The following is a 7,367-nucleotide window of genomic DNA, read 5'->3' as shown; positions in this document are numbered from 1 at the left end:
GGTTGATTGGAAATGACTAGTAATGAACCCTACTGAAATAGAGAAAAGTGGAAACTTCCAACATAAGTGTCTCTTGGACTTTTACTGCTGTTCCCTATTAACTTCTTGCCTATGCTACTATGCATTTAGGGGAAAATACCTATTTACAAAAAAAAAATCTTATTGTTTTTCTAATTTATGAATTAGTCCCGATGGAACTGACGACAATGTAGAAGAAGCGGCATACGAAGAGGCTGAGTTTGGTTTGGAAGTAGATATCAACACAGTTGATGAACAGGATGTGGAAGAAATGGATGACAGACCTGGCATTACGAAAGTTTCTACATACCAGCTGTGTGATGATCTTTCTTCGTATACACTATGCCTGTCATTCTTGCTACAACTGAAGTTGTTGGCAAGTGTCACAGTGACTAAGTGTTGCAGTTGCAACGAGCCAGTCCAACTTACAGACAACTTTGTATGCTCAGCATTATATTTCAAGTGGGTATGCGTTTATTATTTCGTAGTCAAACATAGCCTTTCCCTTTATTATTATTATCAAAATTTTAGAATGTAAATAAATTATATTCTGTAAATGTGAATAAGTAAACTAATTGCAGTGATAGATCAAATCGATAAGTATTCATGAACAAATGTACAAGTATCTGTTGTTGTTTTTTTTTTATATTACTCAGGGTTTATGCATGTCATGTACTATGCTAACTCTACTCTATTTGACTCTTACAAACATGCTGTATTGATTTACCCCTGTCTGTCTGCCACAGATATTGTCCGTGCTCTAAGTCAAACTTTTCTCATACAATCTTCACCAAACTTGAACAAAACCTGTTTGACCACAAGTCCTCGGCCAAGTTTGATAACTAGCCATATCGGCTTAGGTACTTCGGAAGTATGGCACTTGAATTACCGAAATTTGTCCTTTTACTATAGTCTGTGTTTTAAATGGAACATTTCTCATCCGAAATTTACCAAACTTCATCAGGCTCTTCAGAATTATGGCTCTTGAATTACCGACGATCAGTTATTTTTACTTTTCATCGTGCTAAGTTGCACAGTTCTCATTGCATCTTTACCGAACTTGAACCAAATGTTTTGACTATTACTCATCGCCCAAGTTCAAACCAAATCGCGAAAGACTCTTGAAATACCTAACATGAGCCTTTTACTTGTAGTGAGTAAACAGTATATAAATACTGACTTACTATTTGTATGATAAGGCAGTTGAGGGAGAGAGTTTATTGAGTTTATTACAGTTATATTATTATATGTAGATACGAAGCAATGGTCATGTTAGCAAGGAGTGGTGTTCCCAGCCAATCTTGAACAAACGCCTCCATAGTGGCGATTTCTTAGTGTGTGGTTCCATACTGGCATCAGGAAACAACTACGGGAAGCTGTGTTTGTGGGCTAAGATGTTAGTCTACATATCTTGTGCCCACTATTGACCAGTACTGGCAGGGGCATCAGCAGGGCATTATTGATATATTTAGAGGACAAGAAGTTGTTGTATTAGGTATTTTTATTATATATTCCTCTTTATAACGCCTTTGGATTTAGTCTGGTTACATATACTTTTTTTATTTGCTATCCCGAAACAAGCAGTTATAAACATGTTTCTATAAACTTATTTTAGATTTATTTACATATGCCTCTGAAATATTCAGTCTATTATTTATGATATTATTACATTTGTCCTTACAAAATTTACAGTCAAAATTAGAGCTATTGAAAAGTATTATGTTGATTAAAAACTTTGGATTTTGTTTCTGATGTTATGTAATAAAACACTTAGTGCCAGCCAATAGAAGATACTATGGCTTTGTTCCTTCAGACAGATGTTGTTCCTTCAACAGTTTGTATAACTGTCAGGCAAGCCATTAAAACGATAATAGTTATAACATGTAACAGATAAAAAGAGTAAGATTATTTTCTATATATCAAACAGGTGATGGCCAAAACGACACGCCAGGGCATAGTTTCCAGCCTTGTTCGTACAATCTGATGGAAGAAAGGACTAAATCTATAATGACCATCAAAACTCTTGACAAAAGAGTAACAGACAGAAAATCTGTTAATATGGAAAAACTAGGGAGAGCTGGGAAATGAAGGGGTTGAAGTGAAGGAAGTGACGGAAGTAGTTACAGATGCTCACCTTGGTATAGGAGCAATAATGGGTGAGTAATAAGTATTGTCATTTGTTTTAGAATCAAGGTCAATTTTCGTAAGCCTGAATGTTTTTTTTTTTCTTATAATCATAAAGCATACAATAATTCTTTTCCATGACTGTGGTTTCTCTTGAAGCATCAACTGCTTAATTTACATACTATGTACAAGTCTGTGTGTAACAATATCATTTTGACATTGTGTTTCATGTCACTGCAACAGCTTCAAAGGTGATTACCTTGTTTATAAATAAAAGTTTAGTGCTCCGTCTCTACAACAACACTCAGTGACCATATGGGAGATGGGAAATTTTGTTGTTGTTTGAAGGTAGTTGTTGTTGAGAGGTAAAATAACGAAAACAGCACATTTTGGAGTCAGTAGCAATTGTTGTTGCTGGAAGGGAATTATTGTTCAGAGGGTTGCTGTAGAGAGTGAGCATTGTATTACTATGTATGAAAACTGATGTGTAAAAAAGGGGTTTACATCAGAAAGTTCTGTTTCTTCGTGTACATGCTCTAAAATACCTTTTTTATTATTCAGAGTCAAAGTATCCAGATTTAAAGCATTCACACGACATTTGGCATGTGGCCAAGAATCTCGGAAAAAATATAGTAAAGGTAAATTATGGAGTAAATGCAATACTAATGGTGTACAAAGAATGTATATTGTCTTTGTTATGATAGAATTAATGGTGTTGACATTTTTATTTTTATTTTTTATTGTGTTTTCAGAATTTACACTACATATAGTTGTCAATACATAAAATATTGCAAGTAGGACTTAACCCAAAGCCATGACCGGACCAAATTCTCTGAATGCATGACTTATATATTTTGCAGAGGAAAATAAAGTGAAGAAATGCAAAGTTTTTTATGATGTCACTTTAATAACTTGAATAGAACTAATTTTTATCTCATTGGATAAGAAAGTGCTGATGGTAACCTATTCTGATCACAGTGTAATTATCAATTTTCATTAATTTGACTGTTACAACTATAAAATCTAGGCCAAATAAGATACAGAACAGGTGAATGGTATAGGGTTTTCAGTCCCCTCTTGTTTATTGTAAATAATGGTATAAATCTATACCTAAGTTATGTATACCCAGTCTTTTCTATCTTTCTGAAATATAGGTTGCCCAGAAGAAGGAGAACTCTGTGTTGTTGAAGTGGTCAAAAGACATTATGAACCATTTCTGGTTTGCTTGCAAAGAAATAGACACATGCAGTCAGTTTGTGGTAAAAAATGAATTACCTTTTTCTTTTGGTAATGCTGTCAAATCAATACTACTACAACACTGTTAAAAATATTACTTACTTTTAGTACATACTGAAAAAAAATCAGGAAATAAGACATTTGATGTTTACTTCAGGGTAACAAACTTGCTTGTTTGAGTAAAGATACAAGAAAGCTATGACTGTAAAGTTATGCTGCTCTGCACGAACTGAAAACAGTATTGTTTTATAATGGCTAGAAGGCAATTGACGTAAGCATAGTGCATGTTGAAGAATGCCTAAAACTTTAGCATGTTGTTTGATACATTACAGCTGAAGTAATTTTCAGCGTATATGGAGAATTTTTTTCAGGTTTGGGCTTGTATAAATACATAATGTTTTCTTATCGAATGTTGTCTTAGGAACTGTGATTAACATTCTGTTTTAGAGTATCTGGAGAAGTGTTCTGCATCACATCACAAACACACATGAATGGATTTTACCCGATGGAAATAGGAAAACTGGGTGCTTACATGAACCTTTGACAACAGAGGATGCAAGAGATAAACCATGGCTAGACCCATCTAAGGATGCAGCGGTGTTGAAAGATTTAGGCAGCGTTGTCTTAGATAAAAGACTTCTAAGCAAAGTTGGCTACTACTTAAACTTCGGGTATTTATTTCTTTTGATAAGAGGTAAACCGAGAGGTGATTTATACATTCCCTGATACTTGGCCTTTACAGTCTGTCTGTCATCCGTTTGTTTGTCCATCTGCATAAGTGTGTCGGGTTTAACTGGCCGAACAGCTGGCCGGATTTCAACGAAACTTCACAGGAGTGGTCAGTACCAACCCTAGATATAAATGTTGTTGTTTGCATGTTCCACTTCACTGCACACAATTGCAATCAGAACTTAAAATAGAAAAATCTTGTCCACCTGTCACAGGTCAAACAGATGGACAGATTTGAACAAAACTACACATGAGTGATCAGTACGAAGCCTACATGTGCATATTGTCATTAGGTTTCGCTTTGTTGCATAAAATGGACACAAGAGCTCAAAGTATACATGGCAGGGACATAACACATTTTTTTTAAATAAAAATAAAAATAAACATTATCAGTACAGTAAGGTATAAATGGACGAGAAAATCTTCAATATAGCCCCTGCATGTTGAAGCCCAGGGGATACATTAATAATTTACACATTTTGTCACAGGTTTTCCAAGAAATATGCATATATTTGGGTAATATCTCTTTTTTTTCATTACATTTATGTCTTTTTTCTATATCAATGTGTTTTATCTGCATTCAGGAATAAAACATTCTGTGGCAATAAATGATCTTCATAAAATGTGACAATATTTATTTTATTGAATTTCTTTTTATTTTGATATATTTGTGTATATATTTGTAAGAATGTAGTACAGATATAAACTGACCATTCCTGCTTGTAAATATTGCAGGAGTACGGCAGATCTTGAAGGTTTCCATCAGCTTATCCTGATGTACTGTTCTAAGAGGTTTTCTTATTCCCCGCCTGTATACCGAGCCAGAAATCTTCTTGCTGCTCTTGATCACAATATGAATCTGGAGAGAGATGTGATTGTCAACAAAGATGGAACACAAAGGTTAATGAATAAAAATAATATATGCTTTCAATTATCCCTGTGAGTGGTAGGGTATAACAGGAATGATCTCCATTCATCCGTAAGAATTGTGTCTGCTTAAAAAACTTTAACCTCTTGAAGGACTTTCATGAAACCTGGATCAAATGATCACCTCATCAAGACAGTGTGCAGAACTTATGAGTCTACCATGCCGACTCAAGATCGATGTCACAAATCTGGGTTAAATGTTTGAGCCTTCCATTTTGTGTCCACACTGTATCTTCAAAACTCCTAAAGGATTTTCATAAAAATTGGGTCTGATCACCTTATCAAGTTAATATGCATAACTGAAAAATATCCATGCCTGCGTAAGCCTTCAATTTCTTGTTCCCTCCATTTATGCTAAAGTACTTGAATGATTTTCTGGAAACTTTGGTCAACTGTTCACTATATTTACCAACTGTGTTTGCCAATAAGTTCTCAGCCAACTTTAGTGCCTAGCCAAGTCGGCCCAGGCACTTTTGAATTATGGCCCTTGAAACATTTTATTTATAAAAGCACTTAAAGTCTGGGAGTTATATATATAGGGAGTAGGTTTAACGCTCGAACATTTCTCATCGGATCTTATACCACTATTTATCTGATTTGGTAGTTGTGGGATACATGTGCACAAAAGTAGCTATAGTTTTTTTTGTCCACTACACATCTGTTCATCATTCAGTCTGTTACAAGTGGGATTCTGCAGTAAATCAGGCTCAAGATACTGATTCATGAAACCTGGTACATGTAAAGACTGCATTATGGATATATGCACATTTTGTTGCTATTGCAAGAATTTGCATGCTGTGGCAGCAATTGACAAATACCCTTTTTCGAAATGCAACTTTCATTGCTTGTGAATACATTTTTTTATAGTTTCAGTGATAAACCATAATACCAAAGGTGCCTAGAACATGTCTGTCAGCTAGATATGGAGTATGTTTCACATTTGTAACCAAATCATGTTTTGCAACAACTCGACGTTGTTATAGCGAACTGTGAAATATTGCCAACGCTAGGCAGAGTAAATAAGATTTAGCAATGAAAACACCTTCTGTGAATGACGTGCTAGAATGATTGGAAAATACCTTTTCCCTTGTTATCTTCATTCATTTACAAACATGGAATTTACATTTTTTCAGGTAACAGATAATCTGGAATAAGAAGAGTGGACGATGGCCAGAACATGCAAAGAAAGAGCCTAAGAGTTATGGATATGTCAGAGATATCCTAAATAGAGCTTTAAAAATGCGCATTCATGACAAGACTGGTATGCGAAGGAAAAGGGAACTTGAAGCAGATGATCCCAGACGCTTATCAGCACACAATGCCCCAGAGGAGCCAAAGCCTACAAGAGAATTTATGGAAGAGAAAGTGTCTCGTTTTAAGTGAGAACTATTATAAGTAATGACCCAAAGGGAAGCCACACACAAGGACATAGTCCATACAAGCAAAATCATGTTTTTACAATTTTAGAAAGCTAAGGACTGTTACGTAACACTTTATGACTACAGAATCTGTGTTAATTTTCTACAGGACTAGAAATATCAAAAATAGCAAATATGACTTTGACGTAAGAAACAAAGAAAAGAAGTTGTCATCCTGCTTTATATAAGTATTTAGCACAATGTCAGTTGTTATCATCACAAATACAATTTGTTAAAAAAGTGCAGCTTACTTGTAAATATTATGTGTTATTTTGTGAAGTTTTATCTTTCATAGAGTGCTTCCAACCTATATAGATATTTAAATCACACTGTTCAGGGTTTTATTCTTGTTCAGGCTGAACTAAGCCATTCACATAGGGTTATGATATTACTTGGCAGGAATGTCTACCATAATTAGATGGCATGTCATAAGCAACACTAAGACTTTTACCTACAAGGTCAAGGTAACAGAGGTCAAAGGTAAAACAGGAACTGTTTCCAGTCCAGTCCTAAGTCTGCCATCATTGAAAGGACTTTCAAAAAACTTGCCATAAACGTTAGCAACAGTGAGATGACATGTCATGTACCAGACCCAGATTCCTAGCCCCAAGTTGAAGGTGAGACAGGTCAAAGCTTTAATGGAATAAGTTTCGTGTCAGTTAATACTAGCCATCATAGGAGAGATTTGGCAGTAACTTGACCTAAATGTTCCATCATAGGAGGGATTTTGCAGTAACTTGACCTAAATGTTTACCATAATTAGATTGTGTGTCATGCGCAGATCTAGACCCCCTAGCTCTATGGCAAAGGCCACACTTGGACGTACAGATTTAGGGCAGTTCATCACTCTGCCATTTACAAAGTTATTTTGAAATAAGTTGGCATAAGTGTTCCCTATAATGAGACAATATGTCA

The 7,367-nt window shown here is 35.2% G+C and overlaps 1 pseudogene; it reads left to right on the top strand.

The window, feature by feature from the left end:
- Positions 1-1,970: 1,970 nt before the first annotated feature.
- Positions 1,971-7,036, top strand: LOC123565908 (uncharacterized; annotated as a pseudogene).
- Positions 7,037-7,367: the final 331 nt, after the last annotated feature.

This window comes from Mercenaria mercenaria, unplaced genomic scaffold (genome assembly GCF_021730395.1).
Source record: "Mercenaria mercenaria strain notata unplaced genomic scaffold, MADL_Memer_1 contig_4791, whole genome shotgun sequence".
Classification (NCBI taxonomy): Eukaryota; Metazoa; Mollusca; class Bivalvia; order Venerida; family Veneridae; genus Mercenaria; species Mercenaria mercenaria.
This window is presented reverse-complemented; position numbering and strand designations above follow the sequence as displayed.